This window comes from Pavona decussata, unplaced genomic scaffold (assembly GCF_977016875.1).
Source record: "Pavona decussata unplaced genomic scaffold, jaPavDecu1.1 SCAFFOLD_566, whole genome shotgun sequence".
Lineage (NCBI taxonomy): Eukaryota > Metazoa > Cnidaria > Anthozoa > Scleractinia > Agariciidae > Pavona > Pavona decussata.
Genome location: NW_028145847.1, coordinates 99,452 through 116,356, shown reverse-complemented (window position 1 = coordinate 116,356; position 16,905 = coordinate 99,452). Strand labels below are relative to the sequence as shown.

The following is a 16,905-nucleotide window of genomic DNA, read 5'->3' as shown; positions in this document are numbered from 1 at the left end:
TATTACAGATCAGCACTGACGTCTTGCAAAAATACAACACTTGGTTACAAGTACAAGATATTCGTAAACGCAGAACACAATATAAGGATTTATTTTCACTTGCAATCGGCGACGACTCTTTGTTAAACTCCTAGAAATGGAGAACTTCACTAGGACAGGAAACAGGTCAGACCACCAGGGGAGCACAGTTTTTCAGAGCATCGCTGTATTTTTGGCAGCTTTGAACATTTTTCTTTCCTTCACTGCATCTCTGGGTAATGCCCTGATCCTGTTAGTTCTTCACAAAGTGTCTTCTCTTCATCCACCAACAAAACTGTTGTTTCGATGTCTTGCTGTCACTGATCTTTGCATCGGTCTTATTGTGCAGCCCTTTTATGTCATCTTTATCCTGGACGTATACACCGCTAAGATTACTATAAACTCGAGCATTACGCATTACGTTCGAGAAATAGGAAGAGCTTCAAGCTTCGCTTTGTGTGGAATATCTGTGCTCACATCGACCGCCATAAGTGTGGACAGATTCCTTGCCTTAAAGATGGGCCTGAGATACAGACAAGTGGTAAGTTTAGGGCGCGTTCGTACAGCTATAACATGTTTTTGGCTTATTGGGATTTCGGATGGACTTGTGAGTTGTCTTTGGAGCGTTCTTATCGCCTACACAACAGCTTTTATTTTTGCTGTACTTTCTGTGGTCATCTCCGTGTTCTTTTACACGAAGATCTATCTCAGACTACATCAACATCAAACTCAAGTTGAACATGTTCACCAAGGACAACCCAACCGAGAAGGCAATCCTTTAATCATAACGCAGTACAAGAAGACTGTCCATAGCATAGCATGGGTGCAGATTGCAATGGTTGTATGTTATGTACCGTTTATTGTTTGTGATATTATTCTAATGATTAAAGGATGGCGGGGTGTGAGTGCAGAAATCGTTTGGCGCCTATCTACAGTGACTCTCCTTTACTTAAACTCGTCTCTAAACCCAATTCTTTACTGCTGGAAGATAACAGAAGTCAGACAAACAGTAAAAGACACAGTTAAACATCTTTGCTGTTCATCGAGTTAAGGTACGAAATACTGGCTGATGTCTAGAACGTTATATAGCAAGTTCAACCAATGATTCATTGGATATCATTATAGAAAATGGACAATGCAGCTCTAACAAGTCAATTAGAGATTTTGTTGTATGCCATCTTTTTTTACCACTAGTCGTTTAAACATTCATAAAAATAATTCGTTGCAACATTAATTTTTTTTTATTTGAAAGTTTAAAGTCAAACTTCGACGCACCTGCACACAAAATAAAACGCAATTGCAAATAAGTGATGTAGAGTGGAGCACTTCTGAATTATTTTGTATGGATTTCTCCGCAAAAGCCCCTTAAAATAATTAAAATGTGGCGAGGCATATTGTGGCATAAAATACACACTGTAATTAGCTGGAATATATTACAGTCAACCCAGGTCACGCGTGAACAGTATTTCCAAGAATGAAATGAACATTCGAATTTCTCTTTGTAATGTCCGACGTGTGAATGGAATGTTGGACATTTCTCTGGAAATCGTTCCGAAAAAGACGCATTAACTGAAAAAAAAAGATTCAAAATACTTGGGAAACAATTGTTATTCGAGAAATATTCAATTTTGCAATGTAAAGAAACATTCATAGCTTTATACTGTCAATAAGCTAGGGAAATTTATACGGGAACTCTGAAATTTTCAAAACTGACATGAAAATTTCAAAACTCCGTTCAAATTTCAAAAATATCGTTCACGCGTGACCTGGGTTGACTGTAAAGCGGAAACATAATTAGAAGTGATTAAAAACACGTTGACCGACATAAAAGTACGAATAAAAACATGTTTTAAATCATACGATCGAATATGCGTGCTTAAAGGGGGTTTCGTTGAAGTTGCTTCATGTGTTTTCTTAGCCAACCCTTCTTGGGCTAGATACAAAAGTAAAAAAAAATGGATCAGAGTCGACGAGACTGGTGAGAGAAGCTCCTCGCTGCCGCACATTTCGCAGTATCTGGACACCTGTAACAAGTTGTCTGCCTTGTGTCTAGTTTCTCTTGTAAACTGAACCGAGGAGTTCATTATAACAAGTCATACGGATGCTACCATGGTCCTGGAATGACGGAAAAACAAGTGTTTCTCCGTTCATTGGTTATCACTTTTTTAAGTCATGGCAAACAGAAAATACTTGCATCTTTCGATTTTATTTTTAACGTGCCCAAACCACCAACTCCAGATCAAATTACTAAAAACCTTTAAAGTACATAACAATGTGGGCAATTTTTTCCCAAGATGTGTAAAATATGAGTGGTTAAACAAAATTTTCTTTCTGAATTTCAACAGCCCTTGCTAAGATATCCTTTTCCCACACATAATCCATGCAAAGAAAACCTTCGTACCCGAGTTTTTGTTCTAATTCGAGATGCACAGAACGTTGCATAGTAACAAAGGGAGCCATTGTCACATACAGTGGTCCACTACTGAGTAAGAGATGAAAACCTCGAACGTCGGTATTAAGCCAAATTCATGACCTTGCTTAATACCGACGTTCGAGGTTTTTATCCGACATATTTTATGACTTTTCCCTCACGAGGAAAGATCTATTGTTCCAAAAACAGCTTTTGAAAAACAATATGCTTGAAAACATTTAAGTTTGGAAAAAACAACTTTGCCTTGTGGAACAATTTTTTTAGCACTGGTATGTAATGTGCATCACAAGGATATTGAAACAACGACAAATTTTGCAGTCAAAAAACCTTTGCATTGGAGAGTACCATTTTAATAACAACATTCCATTGTGCAACATTTTTTCTGTACTGGTCTTAGCTTTTTGTTTTCTTGGTTCGTTTTTCTTTTTATTGTTTGATAATTTGTTTTGTGTGTCGTTTACCAGTGTCTCGATATCCCAGGTTTAACAAGTAATGTTTATGACTACAATAATTCAGTTGCGTGTTGTTGCGGGCGTTACCATGATGGACGAGAGCAGCAGCGATGAAGAGGATTTGGTGGCTCAAACTTGCTTCTCCCAAGAAATCGTAGAACCCAAATCATACACAGATTGTATTCTTGATGAAATAGGAGATATTGTCAAGTTTGATACGGGAATTTATGAGCAGAAGATTTGAATGAAAAAGTGGTGGAGCAAAACGTGCAGGAGAAACTGATCGAACCGTGCAAAGCCAGAAGAGTCGGCCGCAGAAAGGAGGTAGGTAAGCGTGTGCCTAAGATTCAAGCGGTTTTTTGGCGAGGTTTTCGAAGTGCTCTTCTCAAATGAGAGGGCAAATTATATTCAAATTCGATTTCAAGTTTTCCAACCTTGCTATTAACATAATACAGTGATGCACGTGGATCAGCCGCTGAGAGATAAACCGCTCAAAACGGCATTTGGAAGCTTTGAGAAGCCATGAAAACACAGCAAAACACACCGGGTGAGCTTTTTTTAGACTTTATCGTAATGTTTGTGGGTTTTTGAGGAAATGTTGTTGTCTAATTTTCGATCGAATTTTAACGCCATACAAACTCTTAGGCCTGGGGCAAACATCGAATCTAAGTCGCCTAGAATTTATTAAAAATAGGTTCGACAAAGAGTCGACTTAATTCCAGTGTGGTAGAAAACGTCGAACCTACGTCAATCCTAATTCACAAGTTTTACTTCATTAAAACATGGGAATAAGCACTTGTCCCCGTGTTATTCACTCGATGCGCGGCTAGTTACTGCTAGGAATTGCCAGCGAAATGCCGAAATACAGTACTCGTCGGGCCTTTCTTTGGCAATTAATTGCGAAAAATAGAAAGAGTACACTCACACAGTGAGCATTTATTGCAAATTGGCAATTCGCATCTCAAGCATTTATATTTAGCCTTCATTTCCACTAGATTAAAACCTCAATGGAATTTAGTCGAACCTCCGTAAGCGACCACTCCAAATGTAAATCCTAGCACAGGCAGCCCAAGTTCGCGTCACAAGAGAGTGTGTAATAATTAATCACTAGTGGATCGATGACCTTTGAGTGTCAGCGGTGTTTGGGTTACAGGCAGCCGTTGAGAATTTCAACGCGTTATAAGACTTTGTGTGGGGAATAAAATGTTAGCGATACCGAAGCTTAAATGATATTAAATTTTAATTTTCATTCAATTAAATGAATAAAACTGACGTGCCTCTGGTGTATATTCTCGTGCGTTTGGGGGATATTTTACCGTCTTTGGAATTCTTTAAAACCACTGTCATTCCTCCTCCACCGTGCACCACCATGTCTCTTTCAGCATCCCCTCCTTTTTACGCCTTCTGGAGCACAAGTGAGGGCGTTCAGTGGGATCTATTCTTTCTTCATTCGTAAAAAAATGGGTCGGGAAAGCTGAAAAAAAAATATATATTAAGTTACACAACGTGAAGGAAATGTGTTTTTCGTGTAAAGGGGAATGAATGATTTTCCAGTAATCAGAGACCCATGTATGCGCAAAGGATTTTGGGATCGCCAGGGGGCAAACATTGCTAGTCGCTAGAAAGAAATGTATGGCGTAAAGTTGTTTCTTTGTCAAAAGCAGTGGTTTCGGACAAAGAGTAACGCATTTTCGCCGTGATTTTGTGAGAAGCGGAGGTGACTAATGTTTGTGCGTGGAAATTGTAAGTTTTTGTGTGGTTGATGCGATAAAATCTATCGATAAACACTCTTGCGTAAGGTTGATTGTGAAAACATCAAGTTATTGCATTGAAAAAGTACAAACTTAGGCAGCTTAGGTGTAAATTTCAGGGGATTGACTCAATAAAGCCTTTTCAGTTGTAATTATGTGTGTCGATAATTGTCTAATCATTCTGTGGCGTAATCAAAACACAGGAGAAAAATAATAACTAAAGCAGTCGCTTAACAGAAACAACAAGAGTTCTAATAAACGATACGCATAACCCAGATATGACCTTTGAGATCAAAATACAAAACATGCGACAGTGACCATCACGCAAATCCTCCAAACCATAAATAGCATTTAATAGGAAGAAAATCAAGCTCTTAAAGAAAATTTACGGGGGACACCGCTCTTTTCATAAATAATAGGGTGTTCTCAAAAAGATATACCCATGAGGGCAAAACTAAAACACGCACGTGAGCGCGAAGGCTTGTCAACCCTATATTTATACACCTCATACAGCACAGTGATCACCGCCTGGCATAGGTTGTTAATATGGGCTGTTAATATCGGCACACATACAATTACAACTGAAAAGGCTTTATTGAGTCAATCCCCTCAAATTAATACCTACGTTTGTATTATTTCGAGATTATTGGTCACCATTACTTGATGTAGATTCAGTAGATTGCACAATCAACATTTCGCATTTATCGGTAGATTTCATCCCAGTTATAACACAAAATTTTACAATTTAAACGCACCAACATTAGTCACCTCCGCTTCTCACAAAATCACGGCGAAAATGCGTTATTTTTTGCCCGAAATCACTGCTTTTGACGAAGAAACAACTTCATGCCATACATTTCTTTCCAGCGACTAGCAATGTTTGCCCCCTGGCGATCCCAGAATCCTGTGCGCAAAACATAGGTATCTGATTACTGGAAAATCATTCATTGTGCGAGTAATTAATTTCTTCCATCGATCTCTGTCCCACACAACAATGGGTACCTCAGCCCAAGATCTTAAACCCAGCTTCTTCTCCACCGTGCGCCTCCATGTGTCTTTCCGCCTCTCCTCCTTTTCTTGTCTTCCGCAGCACACGTGATGGCGTCCAGTGGGAACTAATTTTTTTTCATTCGTACCAAATGGCCAATCCATCGCCAGTACAGTTCCTGTTTTTCGCTGGAATGTTGATGATGTCCGTCTTATTGCTTTCCTTCGTGTTCTACGTTACTCAAGTTCATTGGCCAATATATCCTGCAGATTTGCCTAAGGCATTTTTAGTCAGAAAGTGTCAAGCTTGTCACGCTTCCATCCGGCTTTTGTCACGGGCCAAGTCTTGGAACCATATATGCCCAGACACCAACCACGTTGGATTTGAAAAATTCCCGCATGTACCTACCTTGGTTTGCACCCCTGCCCAAATGCGATTTAAGGGGTGATAAAATCGAAAGGAAATGGCATTTTTGAGTGGAAAGTAATAGAACGTAGGCACGGGTTGTGAAATATTCTCACGTTTCTGCATTCCTCTACCCCGAAAAAAGTTATTCACAACTTAAAAATAAAAATTACTAATTACATTCTGCAATTCAAAGTGCTGGCTTTTTTTTTTTTTTTTTCGGAGGCAAACGCGTAGTTTGAACACAGGTCACTAAAGCGTAATATAAGAGTTTGTATGGCGTTAAAATTCAATCGAAAATTAAACAACAATATTCCTTCAAAACGAAAAAAATTACAATAAATTCTCAAACAGCTTACCTGGTGTCTTTTGCTCTGTTTTCATGGCTCCTGACAGTTTCCATACGCCGTTTTGAGTGGTTTCTCTCTCAGCGGCTGGTCTACGTACAGCACTGTACTATGTTAATAAAAAATGTTGGAAAGACGGGAGGGGATCTGTGTAGTTTATTGTGAGCCAAAGGTTTCGCGTGAGTTTCCCTGGTGAGGCAAAATTTAGTGCTCGTGCCTATATAAATAAACTTTTCCAAGAATAAGTGTCTCCGGAAGGACCGCAAATCATCCGTCTTGGTATGTGGTGAGGAAGGTAACCATGTGCCTGAGTGTCAAGTGAATTTTAGCAAGGTTTTCGAAGTGCTCGTCTCAGACGATGTGTCAAATTTCATTTAAATTGGACTTCAAGTTTTCCAACCATTTCATCAGTTAACTTAGTACTGACAGTGCTGCACGTGGACCAGCGGCTGGGAGATAAACCGCTCAAAACGGCGTCTGTAAGCTCTGAGAAGCCATGAAAACACAGCAAAACACATGCTTATATCACGCTTTGGTGAGCTTTGGCTTGAATCCAATTCAAAGCGCGGGACAATTTAAAAACGCGACAAAGAGACGAAAAATGATTATGCATCACGGACAGACTTACAGCTGGAAGCACACGTTATTATTCTTTAACAGTTAGAAAGATTAGTTGTTTATTGTCAAATCCAAAAGGGTCAGGAACGCTGTAGAAAAATATAAAGTTACGTTTTAAACTATACTACGGATAAAAGACATTTAAGATGTCGTCTTCGGTTGCTAAATATATATTATTATTGTTTTTTTTACAATTTGGTTTAAAAAACAATATAAATGATTTGGCTAGGCCTTCGCCGTAATCTGCGAGACATTTTTCGGTTTAGTTCAGTGATAAACTAATCAGGACGCTGCCAATTAAGGCAAAAAATGCATTATTGAGCCGTGTTGTGACATAAATAGAGACAGCGCATGCGCGCAAGACATAATTAAACATGATTATAGAACTGTTTAGTTGTAAACAAAACCCCAAAATCAACTGAGTTAATTAATGATTTTTTCGTTAAAACATGCTTCCATGAAAATGAATATATGAAACATCCCATATTGAGCTGCGGATGAAAGATATGATAGAAGAAAGATCCTTGCAGTTAGTACGCAACTTAAACAGTTTCGAAAAGAAAGCCTGAAAATAATTCAGGCTTGAACGGGATTCGAACCCATGACCTCTGTGATGCCGTTGCAGTGCTCTACCAACGGAGCTATCAAGCCTTTTGTGAGCTGGTCATATTGTGAGTTCGTAAAATACCCGTGAAAGATTAATAAATGAATATCAATATACGAAAAATCATATATTGAACTACGGATCGGAAAGATTAGATAGAAGAAAGATCCTCGTAGTTAGTATGCAACTTCTGAGCAGTTGCAGAAAGAAAGCCTGGAAAAATAATCAGGCTTGAACGGGATACGAACCCACGACATCTGCGATACCGGTGCAGTGCTCTACGAAATGAGCTATGAAGCCAACTGGGAGCTGGTCATATTGTAGTTCGTAATTTACCCGTGAAGGATGAATAAATAAATGTAAGTATATGAAACATATATATTAGAACTGCAGATAAAACATCAAATGGAAGAAAGATGCTTGCAGTTACTACGCAGCTAAAGCAGTTGCGAAAAGAAAGCCTAAAAAAATAGTGGCTCGCTAAATTTTATTATCTACGATCAGCGTTCTTTTTTGTATCATCACCGAGGAGCTAAGAAGTCATACGGATGCTTCAATGGTTCTGGAATTACTGAAGAACAGGTGTTTCCCAGTCCATTAGTTATTTAAGTCATGGGAAACCGAAAACATTCGCATCTTCCGATTTTAATTCCACCAGCTCCACATCAGGATTACAGACAAACTAAGGTTTAGCAACAAAAGATAAATAGACGACCTTGTGTGTCTGAACATTCACAGTAACAACTATTACAGATCATCACTGACGTCTTGCAAAATACAACACTTGGTTACAAGTACAAGATATTAGTCAACGCAGAACTCAATATAGGGATTTGTCCTCATTTCCGATCGCATCGGCGCGGACCCTTTGTTAAACTCCTAGAAATGGAGAACTTTACAAGGAATGGAAACGTGTCAAACAACCAAGCAAGTACAGATTCTCAGAGCATCTTTGTATTTCTTTCAGCTTTAAACATTTTTCTTTCCAGTACCGCATCTCTGGGTAATGCTTTGATCCTGATCGCCCTTGATAAAGTGACTTCTGTTCGTCCACCAACAAAACTGTTATTTCGATGTTTGGCAGTCATTGATCTTTGCGTCGGTCTTATTGTGTAACCAATTTATGTCGTCACTATTCTGGGCGTATACACCACTACGATTACTATAAACTCGAGCATTACTGACTACGTTAGAGAAATACAAATAGCTTGAAGTTTCGCTTTGTGTGGAGTATCTGGCCTCACATCGACCGCCATAAGTGTGGAAAGATTCCTTGCCTTAAAAATAGGCGTAAGATACAGACAGGTGGTAAGCTTAAGGCGCGTTCGTACAGCTATAACATGTTTTTGGCTTATTGGGTTTTGGGTGGGCTTATGAGTTTTATTTGGAGTGTTCTGATCGCCTACAGAACAGCTGTTGGTTTTGTTGTACTTTGTGTGGTCATCTCTGTCTTCTTTTACACGAAGATATTTCTCAGACTACAACAACATCAAACTCAAGTTGAACATGTTCACCAAGGACAACCCAACAGACAAGGCAATCATTTAATCATAACGCAGTACAAGAGGACTGTCTATAGCATAGCATGGGTGCAGCTTGCAATGGTTGTATGCTATGTTCCGTTTATTATTTCTACTATCATCAGAACGGTAGAAGGAGGGAGGAGTGTGAGTGCAGAAATCTTTGAGGCATCTACAGCTACTCTCCTTTACTTCAATCGGTCTCTAAACCCAATTCTTTACTGCTGGAAGATAACGGAAGTCAGACAAGCAGTAAAAGACACAGTTAAGCAGTTCTGCTGTTCGTCGAGTTAAGCCACGTATTGTTATTGACTGATGTTTCGAACGTAAAGTACCAAGTTTTAACGATAATTCAATCAGCTTGATATAATTATAGGAAATGAACGATTCGGCTCTAAAGGCTGGTTTCCATATGATCGCGGATTGCAGATCGCAGATCGCAATAAGGTCTGCGATCGTCTGCGATCATATGGAAACTACTTCTGCGATCGTCTGCGATCCTGCGATCGTGATCGCAGACGATCGCAGAAGATAGAACCATGTTCTATCTAAAGGCTGGTTTCCATATGATCGCAGACGATCGCAGATCGCAGATCGCAAACAATCGCAATTGATCGCAGACGATCGCAGAAGTAGTTTCCATATGATCGCAGACGATCGCAGACCTTACTGCGATCTGCGATCTGCGATCCGCAATCTGCGATCCGCAATGATATGGAAACCAGCCTTTAGATAGAACATGGTTCTATCTTCTCCGATCGTCTGCGATCACGATCGCAGGATCGCAGACGATCGCAGACCTCATTGCGATCTTGCGATCCGCGATCATATGGAAACCAGCCTTAACAAGTTGATTAGAACTTTTGTTGCATGGCATTGTTTTTACCAGTAGCCGTTGAAAACGGTCATAAAAGTAATTTGTTGCAAAAGTATTTTTTTTATTCGTAAGTCTAAAGTTTAACAAATAGATTTCATTTAGCCGTGCGTGTGTACTCTGATAACGCACAGATGTCGTCAAAAACGTGGTGTGAACAAAGAATTATGCTACGAGCCGCAGGCGCAGTTTACTTTTCCCCTTGGTTGGGTTTAGATCCCAGGAAAACATGGACGTTTCCAATGTTGCAAGAGCTGAAAAATCCCCAAGGAAATGCATTCATGGAGAGGGAAGCGTCGACGCCAATCTGGTTTGTTGTGGTACTTGTGACTGGAGCCAGGTCACGCTTTGGCGAGGAAATCAGGGCTGTGCTGATGGAAGTCTGAACCGTCGAAGCAGTACCACCAGCAAGTGCGTTTGAAATTGTGTCTGCGAACTTTCTCAGCTGCGGAGCGGAAGGTACCGAACTGTAATGGGCAAGGCTTTGCTCGTTGCTTTGCCCGAAGACGAAGGTGATATAACCGTCAGGAATATCGGCATCTGGGCATCTGACCACAAACTGATAGCCGTGGCTCTTACGGAGTGGTTGGTGTAAATCTTTGAAAGATTGCAGCCTGTGGAAAATGACTTCATCATTTTGCCGAGGGAATTGACGCCTAGCGACTTGGTACCTTGGTATCGAGATCGCGGTCGCTGGAAGAAAGCGTTTCACAGTGGGTTCAGCTTTGACACGTACTGTTTGACGGAGGCGAAGGCATCGTCGGGCTTTCCCGTGCTGTACAGCCAGGTTTCTCTATCACTTCACTGATTGTCGGTTTCGCCCCCGGGATGATTCTTGGTTGCTTCGTCGTGCGTCATCACTACGAATTCGCGTCCTTCACCGTCTTTAAAAAAACTCGAAACTGGAGCGAGTCAGTTCTCTTTGACCTTCGCGCCCTCTTGTGCACCAGTAAAGGGAGATAAAAAACCACACTCTTCGCTGAAGACCAGCTGGAGTATTCTGACTGGACTGAACTCGTACAAGGTCAGCTGCCACAATTATTGGCTTGTGTTTGACGTTTTCCTTTCCTTCTCTGCGGTTAATTCGGAGCTTAGCATCAAGCATCTTGTTGCTTTTTGGAAAAAAAAAAATTGAAATTTCTTACAACTCGACTGTTATTATTCAAGTGTCTCTCAATTAAATTTCTGAATTTTGTAGCCCGTGACGTCATTCGTGCGTCTATACTCTAATCACACACTCCTCTAGACCTTTCAAAACGGGAGTTTTACATTGTTTTTGTATAAAAAAATACTTTAACACGTCTGCATGTAAAATATAACTTAGTTGTAAATAAGTGATGTAGACTGTAGCACCTTCTATACTATTTTGCATGGTTTTCTCCACGAAAGCCCCTTAAAATAAATAGACGGCGGCGAGGCATATTGTGGCATGAAATACATATTGTAATTAGCTGGAATATATAAAAGCGGAAAACATAATAAAAAGTGATTAAAAACACGTTGACTAATATAAAAGTACGAAATATATCATGATTAAAATCATGCGATCAGATGCGTGTTTTATCGGTTTTTCGTTAAAGTTGGTTCATGCAATTTCTTAGCTAGGTAAAACATGATATTTGCTTCACTTTGGTCACATTTCCACATAAATCAAACTTCATCTTTGCGCGACATTTACAGATTTTACTCAACACTTCACACTGCAGCAAATGTGAGAAATAAATGCAAATTTAAGACAGCTTTACTTCGGAAGTAAATGTGATTAAGAACGTACATTTGCTCCAAGAAAAAAATGGATTTTTGTGCATACAGAATTAAAGTTTGTGTTTGCGCCAAGGAAGAAAATAACTCATTTACTCAACATTTACTGAATTACATCCATTAGAAAATGTGACAGATGTACACATTTGAGAGAACTTTACTTCTGAACAAAGTTATGTAGAGTAAAATTAAAGACGATGAAAATGGACGGAACAGCTCTAACGAGGCAATTAGAACTTCTGTTGCATGATATCTTTCTTGCCAGTAGTTGATGTTTTTTTGTTTGTAACTTTAAAGTTAAACTTCAACGCATCTGCATGCAAATATAAGGCAATTGTAAATCCGTGATGTAGACTGTAGCAGTTTGCACTGCTTTGCATGGTTTTCTCCTCGAAAGCCTCTTAAAATAATTAGAATGCGGCAAGTCATATTGTGTCACAAACTACACATTAAGACATTAAGCCTTGATATATAAAAGCAGAAGACATATATAATTACAAATCGTTAAAAAAACGTTGATTAAAAAAAATTCGATTTTTTTCCTAACGTGCCCAACTACCATGTCCAGATCAGGATTATAGGTGGTTTTCACCTCAAACATCGTCACGCAAGTGAAAAAAATAAAATCCTCAACCATTCAATAGATAGAGTCAAGAAATTGATATGTTGTAGAAGAGTGATACATAAAGAACGTGTGAAAGCAACAGGGCTGTGCGATATCTCCTATCGAGATCGAGTTATTCGAGAAAATGTACCACGGAAAATTACAGAGTTTAGTATGGGACGCCATGTTGGTGCCCCGTCTGATGGGCACCAACATGGCGGCCGGAAACCAGCAAAAACATCTCGAGTTTACCTTGGCAATTTCAAAGCCCTTCTTCTCTCTGCTGAACTTTCACACATTGACATTAACGCTTCTATTACATGTTAGCTGATCAGACCTAAAAAAACCCGAGGCGAATCGATGTTTTCATGTACGTGACATGTTTAGAGCAGCAATTCGTCTGTCACGCACTGCGCAAAAATCTAAAATTCAAACTGCTCTATTTTCAAAACAAAGAATGCTATCCTGCTGAAAACAAGCAAGCAGATGGAAATTTAGATTTTCTTATATGTGATGAAGATAAAAACCCACAATTGGGTTTAGTTATGAATTTCAGTTTTTTATGACGTCATGTGAAAACCAAGAATAAAAAAAAAATTAAAATGCTTAACTGTGTATAGAATTTTTCCATACTCCAAATTTTCCCTCTGAATTCCAGTAGCCCTTGTTAAGATATCCTTTTCCTGCGAAGTTGTAATCCACCCTCGCATAACCTGTGTACCCGAGGTTTTGTTCTATTCCAAGATGCTCCAAAAGGAGCCACCATCACATACAGTGGTCCACTAAAGTGGTGATAAAAACTTGGACTTGTAATTTAGGGCAGGAACTTATCACAGTCAAGTTTAAAATTGAACTGTTGTATTATTAGACTTGTAAATGTTTTGCTTGCTCGTTCAGTCGATACACTTGGCGACAATTTTGATAAGCTATAAATAGTAAAAAACAGAATAGGTTTATTGCAGTATGAATTAGTGGGAAAAAAATGCATCACCTTAGTTAGAGATATACGATCTGCAAATTTAAGTAATGAAGTTAATAGCAAAAACAAAAGCAGGCGAATTTTCATGCACCTTACACCAAGAGGCCACGATAGTGGTATAGACCGCTGCTCGGTGCCCTGTAATATCGGGTTCACCTGTAAACAGAAAGATGTTTAAGACCACATAAAAGCTAATGACCGGCTAAATTCCACTTAGAGTTCAATCAAGTCGAAATACAGGCTTAATTGGAGTTAAAAGCATGCATTTTCCGGCGTATTTAAGAATTACAGTGTTTTTATCCAAATTATCCCCGTTTGAGGATATCGAATTCGTGGATCTCTGCGCGGGCTGTTATGTGATTTCTACTCAATTCTCTTTTTACCTGGTTTTCAAGTAGAAACTGAAAACATCAGAATCGTAAGATATGTTAGTTTAACGAACAGTTTTTTTTAGCAGATCTAGTTACACATGTTTTCCATCATCTTCGTTTTGCCGACAGACGCTGTTTATAAACTTTCTAAATGAAATTCCTGTTGTACGCCTCATAATGTTTCGCTTAAAAAGTTTCTCCGTGACTTCGTAAAAAAACCCGCAACATTTAAATTGCCTAAGTGTAACATAGCAACCAGACAATTTTTTAACAAAGGAATTAAATGAAAAAAAAAAAATAATAATTATAATAATAATAAACGTATTTCGACAACAGTTTCTTCTCCCTTCTATTGGGAATGAAGCCAGTAATTAATTATTTCCTTCGATCTCTGCGTCCCGCACAACAATGGATACCTCAGCCCAAGATCTTAAACGTACCCAGATCATTCTCCATTGTGCACCTCTAACTCTCTATCAACGCCCATTTCTTTTCCTGCCTTCTGGAGCGCACGTGAGGGTGGTGAGTGGGGTCTTGTCTTTCTTCATTCGTAACAAATGACTAATCAATCACCACCGCCATTTTGTTTTTTCGCTAGAATGCTGATGAGTTCTGTCTGATCTATTTTGCTTCCCTTAATTCGCACTTCTTCGTTATTCGTCTTCATCGGCCAAAATATCCCGATGATTCTCCGAAAGCATTTGAGTCGAGCTAGTTATGCTTTCAACCGGATTTTTTCATGGGCCATGTCTCGAAACCATTTACCAAGACTGCAACCACATTGGATTTGTATGTATGTGCCGTAGGTTGTACCCCTTCTGAAAAGCGATTTAAGGGGTGATTAAACCGGTAGAAAGTTGTGTTTGTGTGTGGAAAGTGAAAGAACGAAGGCTCGGGTTGTGAAATGTTCTCACGTGTCTGCATCCTCCTCCCAAAAGAAAGTTCCTCACAACATGGAATTAAAATGGTAGAAAAATTTCTGATTGTTAAATAGAGTCACTAATTACAAAGTTCAATTTGAAAGGTCACTTTTACTTTTTGGAGGAAAATGCGTCGTTTGAATCGATGGCGTGGTACATTTGTCAATTTAAAAAAACGATAGGGAGAAGAAAATTGGTTGTGTATGACGCACCGGACCTGGCTACACCTGGAAACAGATGCATGATTCTTAGCAAGTAGCAATGTTTGTTCCTTATTTTCAAGTCCTAAAGGGACGAAAACGTTGAAGAAAAAGTTTTGATGTTTTTAAGTTTAAACTATACTGAAGATATATGTCGTCTTCATTGCACATTTTAGAGTATGAACTACTAATTACCTACTTAAATTCAAATTGTCACTTTCTCTTTTCGGTTAAGACATATGTCGATTTAAAAGAGCAGCAGAATTAAGAAGAAAATTGGTTGCGCATGACGCACAGGCTTATAGCTGGAAACACACGCAATGATTCTTTACAGACAAAGGGTCGGTAACCCGGGCCTGAAGAAAAATATTAAGTTACGTTTTAAACTATACTATATATAAAAGACCTTTAAAACGTCGTATTCGTCGCAAAATGAGCATTAATTTTTAAAATTTCGTATAAAAGCAATATAAATAATTTGGCTCGGTCTTTTGTCTTCAAGGCAGTTTTTGCTTTGGTTGATAAACTTATCAGAATGTGGCCAAATGTGGCAAATAATACACAATAAGGCCGTGTTGTGACATCAAATAGAACTACAGCGGAAGACATAAATATGATAATAGAACTGTTTATTATTATACTGAACCAAATATCTACCGCGTGTATAATGATTTTCTTGTTAAAAGATGCTCCCATGTTTATTTTAAGGCAACCCGCCTTGCGTTAAATAAAAATATTGGTTCAGAGTCTACCCTGTGCCAAACGTCATGGAAGATGTTTAAATGATTCTGGAATTACTTGAACAGTTTTCCAAGAACAGGTGTTTCTCTGATAATTGGTCATTTTAAGTCTTGGAAAACCGAATACATTTGCATCCTTCCATTTTAATTCCACCAGCTACACATCAGGATTACAGACTAAGGTATAGCAACAAAAGATAAATAGACGACTTTGTTGTGGGTATCAACGTTCGCAGTCCCTACTGTTACAGATCATCACTGACGACTTGCAAAAATACAACACTTGGTTACAAGAAAGCAAGATCTTGTATTTCTGCTCTTGGTCAGAAGATCACAAGTACAAGATTTTCGTAAACGCAGAGCACAATATAGGGATTTGTTTTAACTTCCAATCAGCGCTGACTATTTGACAAACTCCTAGAAATGGAGAACTCTACAAGTCAAGGAAACGTATCAAACAATCAAACAAGCACAGCTTCTCAGAGCATCGCTGTATTTCTTCCAGCTTTGAACATTTTTCTTTCAATTACCGCATCTCTGGGTAATGCTTTGATCCTGATCGCCCTTGATAAAGTGACTTCTGTTCATCCACCAAGAAAACTGTTGTTTCGATGTTTGGCAGTCACTGATCTTTGCGTCGGTCTTATTGTGCAACCCATCTATGTCATGATTCTCCTGGACGTATACGCTGCTACGATTACTATAAACTCGCGCATTGCGCACTACCTTGGAGAAATACAAAGAGCTTTAAGTTTCGCTTTGTGTGGAGTATCTGTTTTCACATCGACCGCCATAAGTGTGGACAGATTCCTTGCCTTAAAAATGGGTGTAAGATACAGACAAGTGGTAAGTTTAAGGCGCGTTCGTACAGCTATAACAAGTTTTGGGCTTATTGGTTTTTCGCTTGGGCTTTGGCGTTGGTTTTGGAGCCTTCCCATCGCCTACACAACAGCTGTCATTTTTGTTGCACTTTCTGTGGTCATCTCCGTGTTTTTTTACACGAAGATCTATCTCAGACTACAACAACTTCAAACTCAAGTTGAACATGTTCACCAAGGACAACCCAACAGACAAGGCAATCCTTTAATCTTAGCGCAGTACAAGAAGACTGTCTACAGCATAGCATGGGTGCAACTTGCAATGGTTGTATGCTATGTTCCGTTTATTATTTCTACCACAATCATCCCACTGACTAAAGAATGGACAGGTGTAACACTAGATATCGTTTGGGCATCTGCGGTAACTCTACTTTATTTTAACTCGTCTCTAAATCCGATTCTTTACTGCTGGAAGATAACTGAAGTGAGACAAGCAGTAAAAGG

At 39.1% G+C, this 16,905-nt stretch overlaps 1 protein-coding gene and 1 pseudogene across 1 annotated transcript in view; one reads left to right on the top strand and one right to left on the bottom strand.

The window, feature by feature from the left end:
* The window catches only part of LOC146449846 (melanocyte-stimulating hormone receptor-like), a 79,687-nt gene that overhangs the window by 39,326 nt on the left and 23,456 nt on the right, over positions 1-16,905 (top strand). The gene's annotated exons all lie outside the window — the stretch shown is intronic.
* On the bottom strand, positions 10,199-16,377 carry LOC146449849 (uncharacterized; annotated as a pseudogene).